A 20301-nucleotide genomic window follows, 5' to 3' on the forward strand; every position below is an offset into this window, starting at 1 on the left:
GTAATTCATATTTAGGGCTCCTTCCTGTCCAGGCTGTCTACTCTTACATTGGGAAAATGGGTTAGGGTTGGATGTAAGAGGAGAACTCTGCCACAAGATTTTTCCATGGTTTCTTTTCAATAATCTGCCCTGTCCAAGAGGGCTGCTCTTCTGCCCTTCGCTGAAAACACAGATTGTCAGAGTAGCTCCATCCAAGCATATGATGTAGTTTTGTAAGTGCTCTCTTATGTGTGCATTTGTTCTCAGTCATGCAGTTCTTCCACCCAGTGCCACCACCGTCTTGTTGTTCTGTGAATACTGAAAAGCCATTCCAATTTAAATGTATAGCTGTTGTGACACCTCTGTTTCTCAAATTCATCTTGAGTGTGAGGGGAGGAATCATGGTGGCTTTTTGGTTTTAAATGGAATCTGATCTCTGTCAAGACCTCTGCACAGGGCTTTAGTTAACAGCTCACAGTTTACTACCAGTTCATCTCTTGAGCTTCAGGCGTTAACCATTTACGTAATCAGCCTTAATACTGGATAGGATCTTCTGCATGTCAGATTGTTGTTTGCTAAGAGTGAAAAGCCTGAGTTTGTTTAAGTTGGTGTCTGATGAGAGGATGTATTGTTAGCACAGGAAATAAAAACAGCCATGCTGTAACATAACCACAGCCCATTTAGAGTTTGACAGCAGCCAGAGCTGGTGTATTGTTTCCTCATATAAATAACCATAACTCTTTGTGCCAGAAGATTTCTTTCTTATCCAAACTCATGCTCATGCTGCACCAGAAATCATGAATACTAATAATCTTAATGCTCTTTGCAGTAACATTAATTAGGCTAACTTGTTCCATCTACAAAATCAGAGCCAACATGGTACAGAACTTCACATGTTTAATAGGAAACAGCCAGTGGGATACCAAGTCTCACCCCAACACAAAACATGGTTGACAGGATTATTGTGATTAGCACACAGGCAGTGCTCAGTGAGCTGTGTTATTTAGACGGTGAAATAACCACTGCTGCAGAAACATCAGAGCTGTTCCTTTGCCTAACCTGCTTGTGGCTACCTTGGGTTTGTTAGCTCAGGGTTGTCTGAGGGACATGCTGTCTGCCTGTTGAACCAAGGTGGGTGTCTTTGTATTGACTTCTGCAACCTGAAGCTTGGGTGGAGACACCAAAATGGCTGTTTGTGGAGACAGCTTGCTTCCAGCAATAGTCCCTGCCAGTATTAGTTTCGCTGCATCCAGTCATCCCAGTGATGCTCCTTGGATGTCTCTGCAGCTTGCTGCTCCCTGATGGAGATCTAGCAGCACTTAACCAAGTCAGGCACAGTCCATAAGTATCTGGCAGATTTTACGCCTGAGCTTAAATACTTACCTGCACTTTAGATAAGGCTGTGCTGGGCCAATGCTGAAGCTGTTCTAATAAGTCTGCCTGCACTCATGCTTTCTTAGAATTAGAAAGCCCATAGAATTGAGATTTCCCCATAACCCAGAAAATGGAGAGCCACTGAACTATGTGGCTCTCCATTTCTGCACTTTACAGGTAGGGAAAAGTTCAGAGGCCAGAAGTTATCCAAACATCTTCAAGACTTCTCCTCAGACTTCTTGTCTACCTCTAGAGGCACCTGAAATCCTGCTGTGGAGTATTTCAGCCTCCTGCATTGGCTGCATTGGCGAACTACTTAATACTCTACTCCTCAGCCATCCAGTGCCTAACATCTTGCAGTGTCTCCTTTTTGAGTTCAGTATACTCTGGGTACTTAAAAAAATGTTCAGAAGCGTCCCATCTGGGACATATAGACTCATGGTTCCTGTCTGAGTACCAGAGAAACTTGGAGAGGTAGGGAGAATCATCTAATTACAGTCTTGGAGAAACATTTAAACACAGTCTCGAATCCTTTCAGTTATTCTCTGATGCAGCTAAAACACTCAGGCACAGAGTAGATTAAAGATATTTATTTTAAAACAGACCACTGGATGCAAAATCTTTTGTAAATCAGAAGCAGGATCACAACAATACAATGCACCATTCTTTATAGAGCCTAGAATTCTCCAGCAGTGATATCTAGGCAGACATGGGGGAAAAATCCGTTTTAAGATTAGAATTTTAGCTGATAATGACCGATCTCTATGATGTATCTAAGGTGAGACTAATTTAATCTAACACAACTCTAATCCTCCTCTCTTCTAAATTAGTATTAAAACCCCTAATAGCATCATGAACTGATAATCGAGTGGAGGTATCTCATTTTATTTGTCAGTAACCGAGCCATTAAGATGTTAAAAAGTAAGATTTGCAACGTGCTGAGAGCTCACCCAACTTTTCTCCATATGAGATATCTGAGAATTTTGCTGCTGCATTTGTCAGCACCAAAATGTTTCTGAAACCTCACTGGATTCACTTAAATATACTCAGTAGATGCAGAGCACTCTGAAGTACTGTGTTTGCCTCCTCTGCTTGACCGCTGCATGTCCTCTGTCTCTCTGAGCGCTCACTCCCCTGGGTCACATGGTGTCAAATACATCCTGAAGGAGATAGATAAAACAGACTCTCCCACGTTCATGAAACCCCTTTTTCTTCCCTCTCACCCCTCTCCATGTGTTCTATCCCCCCCCAATAAAAAAAAAATAAAAAAAATAAAAAAAAGGAGACTGAAACAGTAATCAGAAAGGACCCAGACATACTTTAAGGGATATTTTTTTGGTGTGTGCAAAATAGGACAAAGTAGATTGAATGTGGTTTTGAATAGAGGTCACTGAAAAATAGCAGCAGTGAACTGAGAAATGAGATTATTAATTAAATGAGAAATATAAAAGGAGAGAGAGGGAAGACTTGTTTAATAGAGTACATATGTGCTGATGCTGTGCTTTATCCAGTAGAAATGAATAGCTCCCTTGGAACCATAGCAATCCATCGCGGATAAATATATACTTCAACAATTTAAAAAATGTGTATTATTTACCTTGAGCAATAACAAAGAATAAAGACTGTGGAACAAAGCAGACCTTGTGGGGGGATGTGTGTGTGTCCCTGAGTGGATGTGTGAGTGCTCATGCATCCTCAAAAGCAAACTCCTGCAGCAGGATATTCAGTCTGCAAAGCTGAAGACACTGTTTCTTTTCTGTGAAACACAACTGCTGTTGGCACTGCCTCAGGCCTTTTGCATTTCTTCACATGTTCCCAGCCAAACAAGGCAATGGTTCATCAATACTTAGGTGAGATGCAGCAGAAAAAAGGTGTATAAACCTTTATACACATAAAGTGTATTCCACCCCAATCTTTCTTGAATCTAGTGGAGCAGAGCTCAGTTGAGCTACTTCCTAGGAACCACACAGAAACAGAGGTCTTTTCCACCTTATGTAAACTCATTTTTATGCAAAGAATTCAGTGTCATATTAGGGCACCAGAGCTAGTGTGAACCATAAAGTACTGTTGCTGGATGCCATACATAATCCTGAATCAATGCACAACTCAAAACATTCCTGGTTCATTAGCAGAACAGTGTATGTTGTTTTACTGGAACTTTATTTTGGTTTCAGGTTGAAATGGTCTGTGCAAATCACTTCATTGAAAATCATCATCTCAGCCTGCAATATCCATTGGAACTAGCATAGTACTAGAACAAATATTACAGGCCACTGTGACTTGGATGCAGATGAGGTTGGTGTTTGTCCTGTCCTGGTGGAAAAAGGAAAGGGACATTGCCTTCTCTGATCTTGCGTAGAGGAGATGATTCCACAGTGCACGTGCAGCAGGCAGGTGGGAGAGACTTGACCAGAGAAGGAGGGAATTTGTGGGCATTTAATAACAAACAAGGCTTCTCTGGCATATCAGTGCCAGACATTGCAGAGAGAAACAGGGAGCAGAGGCATGGCCAGCCCTTGCTGTTTTGTAGTCTGCTCTAGTAGCAGGCTACAGGGACTAAGGGTTTGTAGTCCAACCCTTTGCTGTTTTGTAGTCTGCTCTAGTCCTTGACTACTATATGAAGGATTTGTACAGAAGAGCACCCAAGCAAAAATGGTCAGGCTGTGCAACAGCCCATGACCCTCTGTGGCCACCTGGCTGTCAAACTGGGCAAGAAGTACTGCATAATAAACCTGGTCACACCAGAAAGACTCTTTTGCTTGGCCTCTTCACCAAGAATATTTAAAGTATCTCCATTGGCAGCATGACCAACCTGGCAGCATTCAAGGTGGCAGAAAGGTGGAAGCCCTTCAGGGTGCTGCTTCATTTTGGTGCAGAGCTGGGAGGTGAGAGCTTGTTGCTGTTAGACAGCTGGTGGGGTGACTGAAGGGTTTTATCTTGCAGTGCTTTGTGAAAGCAAAACCTATTAAGGACTTGTAGCTATCAGATCTGTACTATCAGTCAGTGAAACAATAAATGCTGCATAGTCCTAGTGGTAACGAAAGGAGAAACAAGGGCATGTGGTTCTATATATTTGGGATTCTTACCCCAAATGATTGAATTTGCTGCTGCATTTTTGTTGCCCTAACGAAGCTTGGACCACACCATGTATTTTCTTTCTAATTTGTCACATTCTTTTTGCAGAGTTTATTCAATTATTTTGTCCATCAATTAAGAAGATGTGTGAATATGTTTTCTATTATGTGATCATGTTTGTCAAGTAAATTATTCATTACTTTTCTCTCAGCCAGCAAATTATTTGTGAACCATCATTTTACCTTCTGTTTTTTAAACCTGCTTAGACTTCTAGAATGGTGACAGAGCTTATATGTTTGAGGAATGTGCATTGTTCTTACTCATAACTCTGTAAAATCCCCAAATACAGTTTTTATAGGCTATAAGATTAATAGCTAAGTCTGGCTGAACTTAATAATGGGCGCATCGAAGACCCCAGTACATATTATGTTCTGGAAAGATGTAATATACTTTGATCCTGGGTAGCATATGATAGTTCAGTAAGTGGTAGTCTAGCCTCAAGCACAGATAATTGAAACTCATCGGAGGAGTGGACCTTAACTCTCACACTTGCCCAATAATCACCCTAACACCAGGCCACCTATCCAATTTGCATTTGATGGCTCCTCTCCCAGGAGTCCTAGATAGAGCATTGAGTAACAGAGATTGAGAGAAATGGTCACCTGCAGTGCTGTGGTATTTAAGGTGATCTAGATGATTTTAGTTTACTCATTATCTGCCGTCTCACGCAAGTGGAGGAGCATCTGTCTTATAGATGAATATCTAGTAGATATAAGGTGACTACCACTGTATTGTTGGCATCAATGAACCAAAATGCCTGCCCCCAGGATGGTGTTTCGTACAATTGCAGATCTCCTAAGAAGCACTCAGCAGGGGAGAGCAAGAAGGGCAATACCTTGTTCGAGAATTGAGGCAGGATTTGGGTGAAACATACAGGAACCTAAAATAATGGGCGTATATGAATGTGCAGTGTGGCAAAGGCAGATCTGAGACACAAAACTCTACAGAGAAACTTCAGAATTTTTTGAGGCCCAGGTTTTGCTGCCACAGAGTGCTTAATATGATTAAACTGGACAAGAGCGGATTAAGATGCAAAACTATTCCCTGTGGCTTTGCTTTTTCCTATTGCTGTGCTAGTTTTCTGGGTTACAGTAAAATGCAAGGCAAGCAAGGCCGCTTTTTATGTTATACTAGCTATTGGTATCTCTCTAGGGTGAAGCACCAGTGCTGAATTATCACTTGTCTTTTCCCAGCCATGCCCACATCCCAGGTTGGTTGTAGGGAGAGGTGTTTTGGTGTCTGTGCCTCTCTGTTAGGGTCGCAGTGAGCAGGAGGGCATTGTCTGAGGGATAACTCTGCAACGTCTAAATCTGTTTTGCTTTGTCCATGTTGCAACTCATTCTCACATCAAACTTGGTATTTTGTACCAGCTGTTATTTACCTGTAATCACCTGTGTAACGTTAGATATTGACCTCCTGTCAGGTCTCAGGAGACAGGTGCTTGGGTGACACAGAATGTAGTCATCACCAACACCTCCTTGCTGGCAGTCTAAACAGAGGGGCCAAACGGGGTGGTGGTGGTAAGTTTGATTTGCCTTTGACAGTGATTGCTGAGACCTCAGGGAGGTGACATGCTGCTAACCTCCTGGCAACAGAAAGAAAAACTGCCCTATTTCAAGCAGGTTGGAAGTGGAGCTGAACGAAAATGGCTGGAGTCAGTTGTGCCTACTCTGCATTTGATCTATACATAAAGCAAGCTGGAAGTCCCAAACATTTTCAATAATTTAGCTGTTTCTATTGTTCTTGCTGCAGCTATTGTTTTTCTGTTCCTTCATGGTGATGTTTTACACTGGACTGAGACTGTTTTTAACCTCTACTGCTATGGAATTTATCTCCAGTGCTCATATGAGAATGTTAAAAGAGTACGACACGGGTGTGCATGTGAAAATCATCTGTAATCTTTAGCCTGCAATAGCAAAACTCTCTTATCTCAGAAAGAGGGAGGGGGGAATGAAATTGGATTTCTTGCTTCTCATGACAGTTTCTTTAGCTGCACTGTGGTAGCCCCATCGGGTGCAATACAACAGAGCTAACCTAAGCTGCTTTTCTAATTGGGGGCAGCTGCCAGTTTCTCTTCAAAATTGAGCAATGTGAACACGTTATGTATAAAATCTGCTCTTCCCTTTTTGGTTTATCATTTCCTGACTTACCTTATGTCCTTATGTAAACTTTTCTCAGTCTTTGTGTCTCAAAAGAATAAACCCCAAGCAATTAAGAAAACAACCATCACAGCTCTTTATAGGAACAATGCAAAGAGGTTTTATTGCAATTGTGATCTTAGATTTCATGTGGAGAGATAGATCAACAGCAGATGATACATTTGAAAATGACTGACTGAATTAACCATGTACGGCATGTCTTGGAGGTGCTGTAATGCAATAACAGAGACTGTGTTAACACCCACGCTCTCAATGACATGCAGTGTGCATTGGTATAATAAGAGCAATCAGATATTTGTAGAGGTGGACCATGAGACAGAGAAACAGGTTGCCACCTATCATCCTGCTTGTTGGAGGTAGCCCTCAGCTTGGTGCAATCCACAAGGTTATTCTCTGCTGTTTCTTAAGGCAGTGTCTTTGGGGGATTATAGCAGTGAGGGATGAAGAAAGTGCAGCTCAGTCCAGATATATATTCTAAACTAACCTGTTCTCTTTCTTACTGCTTTCTCCTCAGTTTCCTGCTTTCAGTTGTGTGGGGTGATACTGAAACCTTTGGCTTATCCCTTCTGTCTCATGCTATTTATTGAGAGTGGGAGCCTTTCACCTTTTTACTGCTCTCTTTTGTTGCTATAGCAATGGTGAATCCCATCCTTGTTGTCTGGTTAAATGTACTTTTAATTGCTTCAATAAATGAGCTTTAAACATATACAGTGAATTTTAATGTTATAGTTACACTGCATCACATAAAATAAGGGGAATAAAAAATAAACATTAATAAAATCTATTCTTCAACTGCTTGTGAAGCTGATGTTTTAGCTTTCAGCACTCTACCTTCCAGGTAGCAGCAGGGCTAATTGCTTAGGATAAACACCTGCATTCAGCTGAAACCACAGGCACATAGGGTTGGAAAGGTCCACCAGAAATCAGAGCCTTACCATCACCATCACAGGTGACTGCAATGACGGACATTTAGTCCAGAGTGATGCATAGAGCACATGGTTCACAATTTTTAGAACAACAGTCATAATGTGTTCCAAAATTCTCTAACAAAGTTAAAATCTTCATGTGCAGAGTACTACTGGGAAGAAAATAGGAGATAGGAATACTGGTAATGTTCTGTATTTCCATGATTATACCATCCTACAGAGCACAGGGAAAGCATAGAGCATGGCAATTTAATGTGTTTCTTTCTTTCTCAGTACTTAGACAGGGAAAAGGGTCCCTGGGAGAACATGTTAGTGGCAACTGCTTTTGTTCTTTTCACACATAAATGGCGAAATATGAGTTGGAATAGGAAGATGATAGTTTCATCTTCTGGCAAGACATTGATGAGACTGACAGTGGGTCGGTACACTCAGTCTGATACCCACTATTTTTTCTTAACAAACCAAATTGTGGAAAGGGACAGCAAAGAGGTGAAAAATTGGTTTGGAAATTAGAGAAAACATCCTGCAGTGAAAAAGCTACAGAATCCACATGTTCAGATTTTTAAAAAAGCTCAGAGAAAGCTAGGAAAGAGTGAATAAATATCTCTTTAAGGAGAAAACGACAGATGCCAACAGACCCTTTTATTGAGTAGAAGAGAGGACTTAAGATCAGGCATATTCAAATAGGAAATAAGACTCATAATTAAGCTTGAGGACAGGTTAATCAGGCGTAAAGAGAGCTTTCATCAAGTCTTCAGATAAAGACTAGCACATTTCTAGAGAAATTATTTTAGTCTAGAACAAAGGGGTGGGCAAAAAGGGGTACTGGAAGGGGAACTTCAACATTTTATATACGGATACTTACACCATGTTTATATGTGTTCATACACACATGCACATGAGGTTGAAGTGATGAATTCATTCTGGTGTTAGATTCTATGACAAGTCTCTGTGGCAGGATGAGGGTTATTGTTTATAAAATAATGTGTATATATTGTTTATAAAATAATTTGAATCTTGAACATAAGTGTATGGATGTTTACTTTGATGTGTGAAGGAAAAATGGTGTCCTGTAATGGAGCAATGACAGCAATTAAATCTGGCACTTCTGTTATGTGCTCAAGATATTTGCAGACTAGATCATAAAATCACAGAATGGTTTGGGTGGGATGGGACCTCAAAGATCATTCCAGCCCCCTGCCATGGGAAGAGACACCTCCCACTAGTCCAGTTTGCTCAAAGCCTCATCCAGCCTGGCCTTGAACACTTCAAAATAAAGTAGATTAAGGATATGAAATACCAAACCAGTGGATATTGTGTTTAAACGCATATGTAAATCGTATATGATGGAAAAAAGCGTTCAGAAAACTGTTTTCTAAAGAAAAGAAGTTTCTTATCTCTCTGTCATCTTGTTGCTAGCAAGTATTGCTAATAAGAATTGTATGAGGTTTGTTTGTGTGAGAAGTTTTGATTTATTATTTGTTATAAATAAACAACATTTTAAAAAAGGGATAAGCTTCATTTCTCTGAAATGTTATTGCTCTGGTTTGGCCATGTCTGAATTTATTAGATGAAATGAAACAAAAATGTTAAACTTATTTTATTCTACAGAATTACAATGTTTCCTATGATAATTTAATCATTTTCATGCTTTCCAAGGCCTTAGCAGTGTTAATCTTTAATAATTCTTAGGGCCCAGTAATATTACAATGTAAAAGCAATGTTAACCAGTCAAAAAAGTTTTAATGTGAAGGCATGCAGCATCTGCTATACTAACTTAATCATTTTTATGTGACCAGTTAGAGGAAGTGACCTAATTAACGAGTAGTTTTGGGTGGCTTGCCAGCCCACAGCTGGACCGTGATCTCCCACGGTGCTGGCTGCAGCCCAGGCAGCAGTGCTGGCGCTGGCGCTGGCGTGCCTCCATGCTCTGCTCCTGCAGACAGCATAAGCCTCCTGGCAGTGCTGTGCTCCCCGGTAAGGGTTGGAACTGCCAAAAAGGAAGGACCATTTATGACCCATTTGGGGCCCCCAGTGTTTAAAAAAAAAAAAAAAAAAAAAAAAAAAGTATGTATGGAGATCAATTTACATTAAAATAATGGCTGCAAGTAGCTAGTGCTGTATTGAACAGTGTTAATTTGATGAGTATGACTTGAGCTATTTAATTTGCAATGAATCATCTCCTTGCAGCCAGATTCTAACTCCTAAAAACAATGGGCATCTGATAAATCACAGAAGCTGAAGTGGCAGGTAAATCTGGTGGGTACCTTAGAATTTGCAGTACACCATAATCCTAACAAAACAATTCCGAAGCATGTTGAATAATTCACGGCACACGATACTAAGATACATTTTAGCTGTCTTTCAGTTAATAAATAATCTATCAAAAGCTTGGGAGCTTTCTAGGCCTGTCTTTATTACCAATTATTTCCTGAATCCCTTCTCTCAGTAATTGGCCTGTCATTTAGTAGGCAAAGATGAAATTGTCATTCTTTGATGATCAATTCATGAGTAATAAAGGTATATGTGTATTAAAGTAAAGTATACATATAACGATGAACATCTTTTCCTGGTTAAACCTGTGCCATCCTCTGAATTATGTTCATCTACTTCATATTAATTTTGGAATTACTGCATCTGCTAAGTGAAAGTTAATAAAAAATCAATATAACATTTATCTAGGAATAAAGGATATGGACAAAATCTGTGGATCACAGATCCAGATCTCGACCTGCTTCTAATGCTACCTCACCATGGGAATGCATGAACCCCCTTTATTTTTTTTTTTTTTAAATGCCACTACTTCTCCATATGTCAGGTGAGAGCAGTGATGATCCCAGCTTCTCTTGTGATTTGTCCCTGCAGCTGGTGCTCCACATCATAATCACCAGGACTGGATCATGTGGATCAAATCTTTTCTGATAGCAGACCTTCCTTGCTACTGTTGGTGTGGCTGAGCCCAAGTTTGTAAACTGAAATTTGGTGCCTGGTAACAAACTTGCATGTTCAGCCAGATTTCTGTTTTGTGAGTTTCATGGAAAACATGAAGGTTTCTTGGTTAGAAAAATATAGTTTATGTACCTCAGTGACTACAGTTTTTTTGTAATGGTTTACGATCCTTTGATTATAAGTGCAATAAAAGGATAATGACAGCATAGTTATGCATATGACTAAATTGTTCAGCAAATTGCACTTTTGACTGAGATTTGAGATGTTTACCTCTAAAGCAGAAAACAAGACTTGAGCACCTGGGTCCAGCTTCCTCAAAAGACATTAGAAAAGACTGCTCTTTCTGTGGGGTTGTTAGGCATAATCAAATCAGACAGTCTTGCATGCAGCTGCTGGGGAATACTTTTGCAGAGCTGCTATCCTCCTGAAAAATGTTTATTCATCAAAGTATTCTGTCAAAGAAAACTGACAAATTCCATGCTAAAGGAATAGGTCTGGGAAAGTCTTCAAAAGTCTTTGACTAGCTGGGGTACGTGATCTTGTGAAACCCAGCTCGCTGCTGCCCAGTGTCACAAACATAAGGGTTACAAGCTTTTGTTGTTTGTGTGGCTAGGAGCCCCAGCATAGTCTATGAGGACTATGTGGGTGGTGGAAATTAAAGGTTATGGTCACCTCCTTGTGGGGTCCAGGGGGTGGGGTGGGGGCAAGTGGGAGAGGGAGGTGGGAGTCAATGCAGCCTGCACTGCTGTGCTCACACTAATAACCAGAGGAGTCCTGGTTCCAGGGTCATTACTCTGATACCATTCAGTGACATTAAATTCACTTAAAGAAGAGGAAAAAAAAAATAAAATTATATTAATCCATCACCACCTCAGTGCAATTTCACTTGACTATTGTCATGCATTTTAATGTGGTTCTGCTACACTTACTCTTCCGCTTCCTTTTCATTATAGCTAGTCACAGTTCAGCAATGATCCCACTCTTAGCCCTGTGTGCCTCTCCCCTACCACATACCCACCCTGGAAAACAAGCAGCTCTTCTCTCCTCTTCTTTCCTGTTCTCCTATTCTAACAAATAAACCATTAGATAAAACATCGTTCTTAATTGGACCAGACAGTAATATCTTATGATGCAAATTAGCACCTCCGAGTGTGTGTGTGTGTGCCAGTCACACCACCACCAAATTGGCCAGTGGAGGCCTCTGTTGCTAAGTGGTGTTGGTATGCTTGCAGAGGTGGAAGTACAGGCTTGGAGTGGGTGAGAAGGCTGTGTCTGTGTGTCCATGTGTGTCTGTGTGTCCATGTGTGTATCTGTGCTCCCTGTGCATTGCTGTGGCTTATGGCCATGTGTATGAGTGACTTTGTGTATGTGTGCCCCTGCACATGTCCACAGCTCAGCTGCATGGCCAGCTGCATGGCCAGTGTCTGGTCTCAGCTCGCTCTATGTGGTGCAAGAGAGACATATTATTTAAATTAGATGCATACTGATAGCCTGACAGGCTGAGCAGCTCTGACACAGTTAGATGCAATCAACACTTGATCGCAAAAATTTTATCCCATTAGCCCTGATTTCCCTCATCCTTTCACCAGTGTCTATACTTGAAAACAAAAATGAAAAAAAGTAAAAATAAAAAATCTTGACTACCTCCCTCTTACATTGTTAAATGCATTGTCTTTGGCTGAGCTCTGAGACTTGAGATCCAGACAAAAACATCTATTAAAATTCTGAATACACATTTGTTAACTGCAGAACTATTTAACTTGGTGCCTTGACTAAATTCTGCTTTTACGAATTACATTGTGTTTCCCTGATCACCTCAGGTACTTCACTTGGAAGACCTCTGTTTTTCCTGCAGCAAATCATCAGGCATTGTTCAGAAAAAACTTCACACCAAACTTGCTTTACTTTGGAAGATGTCGAAAGTCCTGTATTTAAACCTCTTCTTAAGTCTACTGTGGGCCCCACAGTACCAGGACCAGGACCTCATTTCCCTCTTAGGTTGTATTTGATAAGGTGGAAAACTGGTAAGACGGAATACCTTGCGTTTTTCTAGCACCTGAAGCACATTCATACTGGATTTTGTTACTAACCTGGACCCCAGATTTGCATGTACATAGCATGGAGGTGTGGACGGCCTGCTCATTCCAAACATCACAGGGTTACATTAAACAGAGATAAGTCCTGCTCTGGAGATGTTGATGCTGACTAGTTTACATATCTTGCAGTATGCATCCTCCTGCAATATGCAGGCCTCTTCCCTGTGGGACCCTTGGATTCAGGCCAGGACAAGCTGTTCTAGGGATCCACAGCCCCAAATCTGCTCCCTCCCTCTCTTCCTTCTCCCAGCTCTCTCCCCCTTCCTGACAATCTGTCTGCTTAACTTATGCATATGTAACTGAGATTCTTGAGGATTATTCAGTTAATTTCAACACAAATCTCCAATTTATAGGCAAGAAACTGAAGCACCAGGGCAGACCCTGCAATGATTAGCTTGGGTTTTAGTAGACTGATGACTGATGAAGTCTTTTTTTTTTTTTTTTTTTTTGTTTGTTTGTTTTGTTTTGGTTTGTTTGTTTGTTTGTTTGTTTGTTTGTTTTCTTTTTGTCTGGAGTGCTGTGTCCAGTTCTGTGCTCCTCAGTACAGCAGAGACATGGAGCACCTGTCCAATGAGGAAAAGCTGAGAGAGCTGGGACTGTTTAGCCTGGAGAAGAGAAGGCTCAGGAGGGATCTCATCAATCTGTACAAATACCTGCAGGGAGGGTGCAAAGAAGACCTAGCCAGGCTCTTTTCAGTGGTGTCCATCAACAGGACAGGACAGGACAAAACAATGTTGATTCATCTGAGTTCAAATCATGAGTATCAGACTGTGCTCTGTAGGGTATTTATTTGTGGGGGATCCTGTGCCTGTCAGACTCACACAAGCATATAGACAGGAAGAGCATAATAGAGGTTGTGACACTGAGGCCAGCAAATATGGCTGAACCTCATCTCATTTTAAAGGGAACTTTAACTGCTGACAGCAAGAGGTTGGCTTGAAATTATTTTTTTCTTTGGAGGGGAGGTGGATTCCACCTCCCCCCCCCCCCCCTCCTTTGAGTTGTCTGATGTTTATATACATCAGACAACTCAAAGATATAAATAACCTCAAATATTTCATACCTCTAAGGGAATGGTTGACATTTCTTCAGAAAAGTATGTTCTAGGATAAGACACCAGATTTCCTTCCCTCCCAACCCTCAACTACTTTAATCATGAGATCATTCAGTTTCTAACCCATTTGTCACTATCTATCCCTGTTAAACAACTCTATAGCAAAAGTTTGGTGCTAATCACTGGCAGCAAGTGCTGACAATGCTTTAAAGGCTGCAAAGCCATAGCAAGATGTCTTTGGAGATTTATCTTGGATATGGAAAATAGGATAGGCTGGGAATCCAGGCTAACCCTTTTAGGGAATGGAAAAGAATTTGTGATTGAGAGATGCACATACAGGGATCTAAGCGTAGTTCTGTATTTTAATGCGAATGAGTAAACAGTCAGCACTATAATAAATCTCCAAGGCATTTGATCCCAATAAACCATCTTAATCCTTAGGGCTATTCTGGCAGTGAGAGATAACTGCACAGAAGCAGAAATGTTCTTAGCATAAAACTCATATATATATGTTTACTCTGTGTGTTTGAGGGTTTCATACTCTTCCCTCCTCCTCCCCAGCCCTGATGTGCACTTCATTGGCACAGTCTGCCAGCTCCTTGCTTCACTAATAAGGTCCTTTTAATTTGGATTTTTATTGTTACCAGAAGGGCCAAGACAAAAGAAAAAATCAAACCATAGAGTAATGCTTGGGCTGATGCTTCCCTAGTGCCATGCTCTCTGCTTCAATAATGTCTCACTAGGGATAAGACTATTTATTTTTGGTTTTTTTTTTTAAGTAGCCATATATGTGAGCCTGTGCTTTGTGGGAGGATGTATTTCCACATCTCTGTGTTTAAAAAGCCTCTGAGATGAATGTTTTTGTGGCTATTGTCTCCTGGTTGCTGCATTGTTGTCTGCATTGCAGACAAAAGGCTAAGGATCAGAATTGCAGAGGCAATGAAGTGCTGAAACTTATTTAATTTGTTGCCCTGACTGAAGTCTGAATGACGCTTTTGAAAGATCGAGAGTATCCTACATCCAGAAGTGGGTAGTATGCTTTCAGGTTGTATTGCTACATCCTATTTGCACCTCTTAACCAAAGATTCAGTTAAAGGGGATCACTGATGTACTGCAGCCCACCTGCTATTCAAGGCTGAGCCACTTGCAAGGCATTCTGATGTTTCCTTTTACTTTCTTACAGTCTTCAATCCAGTATTTTCCCCTCTACTATTTCAGTCCTGGTGCCTAAAGACACGTCAGCCCTGTAGCACCTGGGATACTGTACGTCAGTATAGAAACATAACACCTTATGCTGCTGGTCTAGCACTGATGCTCTTCTGGCCTAAACAGTGAGACAGAAATAAAACTGGGACTACTATTTATAGTTCAGAAACCTCCTAAATAAAGAATAAGATTGCTCCATAAAATTTGTTTATTGGTTAGTTAGCTTGTGAAATCTTTCTGGGCTAGGAGTTTGAATAGCTATTAGGTTTCAGGCTTTAACTCAGCTTACAGTTGCTCAACATGTGAGTAAAAGCCCAGTGATGACCCCGACAAATGGACAGTATGGGCTGGAGTATGAGTCTTGTTGCATAGTATGTTTTTTCTTCCTTTTTTTTTTTTTTTTTTTTTTTTTTTTTTAAATTGATCATTGAGAAAACTCAGTTACTAACATTCTCTTACCAGCCTATAGTTTGAGGTGCGTTAAGAATCTTTAGCATGAATGTTACCTTATAAATGTTATTAAAAATAATTCAAATTGATTTGTTTTGAAGAATCTAGTTATGCATTTGGTTTTGAGTGCTTCAAGACTTGGAACTGGGATTTGAGTTCACCTCACAGTTACACAAATGACAGTGCTGAACATGACAGCAAAAATATTAACCTAGCTGGGAATTTCTTTAAGTGGGGCAAAACAACCATTTTGCATCCATGTTTCACTTTTAGTTTTTGCTCTATATTGTGTCTTTGGAACAAGCATCTCTAGTTCTGTTTCATATTGTTTGACTTGTAAGACTTTTAACTTAAACAAAGCTGTGAGATGTAACTGCAGAGGCAGTACTGTGTTAAATGACCCTTAGCACATGGGATACATTTAGTCATACTATTGATTGGGAAATTAGTGATGGAAATTATGGATCTTTTAATTTATGTGAGGAAATCTAGGCATTGAATTGCCATGGTAAAACCTGGAAGGGACAGCTGAAGTGCAATATTTCTGAAATAAAAGAATCATTCAGAAGATAATATCATGATGAATGACAGGAAAAGGGACTTTAAAGAGACTTACAAAAGGGTTGGAGAGTCCAACTAGTCCTGTTTAAAGCTTTTCACTTTTTTTTTCAAAAAAAAAAAGAGCTTTTTTTCTCAACTAAATGTTGATGATTGTCTTTAAAGTTACTTTTTCTTTGTAGATACTTTTTATTCACATTTCTTTTATTTTGGTGGTGAGCTTGTTCTGCAGCCATTGCACTGCAGAGATTCATTAAAGTGCTGCTCCAGTGCTCTCTGAACACAGTGGCAAAGCATTTCTTGAGTTCAGTAGTAAGAAGTGCTCAAGCTGCAGTATGTCACAGTGCTAAATAGTAAAGTATTATGCCTGGTGTATTCACCCTGTATGTGTACATTAAGTGCAACAGCCCCATGTGTTTAGTGCAATGGCCCAGCTGATGGACTGGGCTTGCTTTTACCCAGAGATGACAGATATGCAGTTTATTTTGTTCCATTGTTTGAGAAAAATAGCAATAGTTTCATAAGAAACTAATAAAACAAAGTGCTACCAGCTATGAAAAATAAGAATTTAAAATCCATTTACAGGTCCCATTCTTTAGAAGAAATCTTGACATTATGGTCACTAAAAATAAGTCCTGTTGAGGTGCCAGAAATCTCAGGTGAATGGAGAATCCTAGGCTTTTGGCAGTTTACTAAACACTCAGTGTTAGCAGGGCTTTGAGGGAGCAGAAACTGACCTCCAAAATTTCCCTTGTTACCAAGTAAGCCTTTACAATGCTTAACATCACAATTTTTCTTCCTGATCATAATGTAGCTAATATTTTTAAAAAATTAGTGAACACTAGGGTAAAGAAAAAAAAGTCCATAGCATTTTAAAAGCAAAACTTTCAGAGGATTATGAAATGGGGGAAGCTTTGCCATCTGCTTCAAAGCAAGTAACATTAGGTTCTGACTATTTGTAATAGCTATAACCCAATTTATCCAGATAACAAGATCTTCATTAGCCAAAATCTTGGCACCACTATGCATTTCAGTGCAGCCTGGGAAAGATAATAACAACCTCAACTCCTACTGACCCAGGAGTTGAAGGGCTGTAGTATGGCATTTAGTCTTAGCTCCTATAATTAGATGTAATAAAATTGTGTTGTCATTGATGTTATCGTAATTGGTATAAAATCTTGTTTATAGCAAAATATTACAGATTGAGGCAGTGATTTTCTGCAGGAATTTGCAGCTGGTAAAGAATACAGGCATAATAGAAGTTGCTTTGGGTATTCAACTGAATGCATGTGCATATGGTTTTACCAGTATGTATAAAAATAGGAGGCATTTTTAGTAAGCAGTTGGCAAACCAACACTTTGCATTTTAAAATGGTTCTTTCTTAGTTTAGAAGGGTTTTATTCTCTTTTTAGAAGCTCCTGTACTTCTGTTACTTGCTGTAAGTCTTTGAAAACTGACAGCCAGGTCTTGATTTAGAGAAGCTATAGGTTAATGTGAGGACTGGATGTATTCTACCTCTGGCAGCACCACAGTGTACTTTGGAGGAATGAGTAAAGAGAGGGGGAGTCCAGAAGCGTTGAGAGCTAATCTTGTTACAACCATGGATTTTCAATATAACCACAGGCAAGTCTCTTTGTCTTAGTTTCCATCCTTGCACAGAGGAGATACTAGCATCAGCTCACCAGGGAACGGTGGATGTAAATTAACGTTTGTGACTCAGGAAACAGGCAAGAATGAATAAATCATCAAGCATTATACAATGCAGCAGAAGTGGCAGGGATCAAATACTTAGAGACCAAATAGACCTACTAACAGAGTCCTGATCTTTATGTCTGGGTGTGGTTGGGATTCTGAGGGAGAAAACAGTGATGCAAGTAAGCTCTATAATGCAGATGGACAAGATGGCTTGATTTGGGTTACATAAACACTGATAGTGCTGGCACTTCTCAGCTTTTGCATTCTTGGCTTTGGAAATCAAAATCCCATTTTCACCTGCTGCTTTAGTAGGTGCCTGGTGGCATGCTGCATGCGTGTATGTTTCCCTTCTCATTTGCTCTTACAAATACCCCTTAGAAACTGTTCTTCATAATGGGGTTCCTGGCCACTCTGTAAAAGATCCTCCCATTTACCTTTCTGTCACTCTACTGAAGACTTCCTCTTACCACCACATGGTTATACTGGCTAAATTATTGCACCAAACTGTAAGATTGAGAACTGTGAAGAACCATCTGAACTGAGGAAATACTTGGATATCATTACTGATGGTTTTCAGAACCTTCATTTCTACCTTTTCCACTTTCGTGTTCATGTTGTGATTCGGTCACATTTTGTGGTTCAGTATTTTTTAACACTTTATGTAACTACTCTTGAAAGCCAAGTGAATTTTTTATAGTGTTGCAAAGTCTTCGACAGCATTGTTAAATATATCAATATTTTATTAAAAATATTTTCCAGTGAGTTTAATTTTTGCTGTGCTCCAGCCAAAGCTGTTAGGCATAGTGCCTGGCTTACAAGCCATTAAAAAAAACAACAACAAAGCATGCCTAAGTTTTTCCCAGCTACTTACTTGGGATTTCACCAACTCCATGTGGAAGTTGCTCCTTGTTCATCTTCTGTGAACAGATGGATGAAAGAGATGCATGGAGTGGTAGATGAAAACTACCAATCCATTGCTGAAGTTGAATGAGTAGAAAGGAATACAGGTTTGTGCTTCTGTTGGTTTTATACAAGGCTCGGAATTGTGCAAATTTATTTATCTATTGTCTGCTTCAAATGAATTTAAGGAAACAACATGCTCCTGCAGCAGCTCTACCCTAGCATGTTGAAATGATTTTCTCTCCAGGTAATTTAGAGCAGAGCTGAGCTACCTTTGAATTTGACTCCCACTTCAAAAGCAGGTGAGTTCTGTAAGCCATATGAACAGCAGACTCAGAGGACTCTTCTCCACCACTTGCCTACACTACTTGGCACAGGAAAAGCACAAGCAATTAACACTAGTTGATTAACATTATTTGACTATTAGAGTGAAATAGCCTCAGTTTTTAAAGGTATTTATGTAGTTGATTTTCATTGTTTTCTGTAAGAATTAGCCACTTTTTAATGCCTTTAAGCTCTTTTTCAGCTATATGCAGTCCAACATGTCTTGCATATGCATGCTCTGGTCCTGCCTCATGCAATCCACGTGACCAATTTATAAACATTGAAGCCCTGCAGACTAAAAGGTTTACCAAAATTTTACTTTGAATGGCACTGTATTTGCTGGTCAGAGAAAGACAATGTGAACAGGTTCTCTAGGGAATGGAGATTATAGGGAACTTCTGGAGACAGAGAGAACATACTGCACTGTGCAATGTGCATGATCTGAGGAGAAACCAGACTGAGGTAGTTTGCTTCATCTAATGCAGTATTCCACCAAATTAGGTAGCAGGTTTTGTTTCTTAAATAACCCAACAAATGTTGCTTCTGGAAAACTTTCACCAATGAGGGAGTAAGATTCAGTCAGCCAAGACCTCCCACCCCAAACTCCTGCATTTATGATGACACCCCTGGTTTTGCAATAATTTATTGCAACCAGGGCAAATGTGCTCTCAGACCCCTTCCAGGGAGCTGAGCAGCAGGCAATAGTGTTTCTTTTCTTGTGAGTGCTTCTGGTCACCCCAGGAATCTGAGTGATGCTGAGAGCTGGAAGGCAAATCTTGTTTTCCTTCCCTATGTCACGGCTTGCATGTGTGGAGGAAAAGGTGGTGATTTGTTCTGTATAAGTACTTCTTCTATGGAGCAATGCCAGCCTTGGCAGCTAGGGACTATCTTATAGAATAGGAACAGTAGCATATACTATTGGTATGTTTTCACACAGCACTCAACAGGACTTTGTGATCCTGCATGTTCCCTCCCCACTGTGTTTGATATAGTAGGTGGGATGCTGTTTTACCTGTAAAAAATGACAGGAAGAGAAGCAATTGCTGAGCTTTGGTCCTTGAAAAGAGCTATATCCCTAGGTCAGGGATCATAGCAAGGTTTCTGAGTCTGCTACAGATTTTTCAGATACCAGAGGAAGTCCAGCACAGAGTCACGAAGATGGTAAGGAATTGGAGCAACTGTTGTACAAGGAGACGCTGATATAGCCAGGACTGTTCAGCCCAGAGAAGAGAAGGTTCAGGGAGGGGATCTTTATCAATAAATAGCAGATGTGAAGTTGAAAAGAAGACAGAGACAGGATCTTCTCTGTGATGCCCAGCGAAAGGATAGGAGGCAACAGGCACAAATCAAAATGTATTTGATCTGAACAGAACAAAAAAAATTGCTTTCCATGAGGGTAGTCAGACACTGGAACAGGTTACCCAGAGAGGCTGTGGAGTCTGTGGTGGTATTTAAAACATAGTTGGACATAGCCCTGGGCAACCCTCTGTAGCTG

Source organism: Aythya ferina (assembly GCF_964211825.1).
Source record: "Aythya ferina genome assembly, chromosome: 5".
NCBI lineage: Eukaryota > Metazoa > Chordata > Aves > Anseriformes > Anatidae > Aythya > Aythya ferina.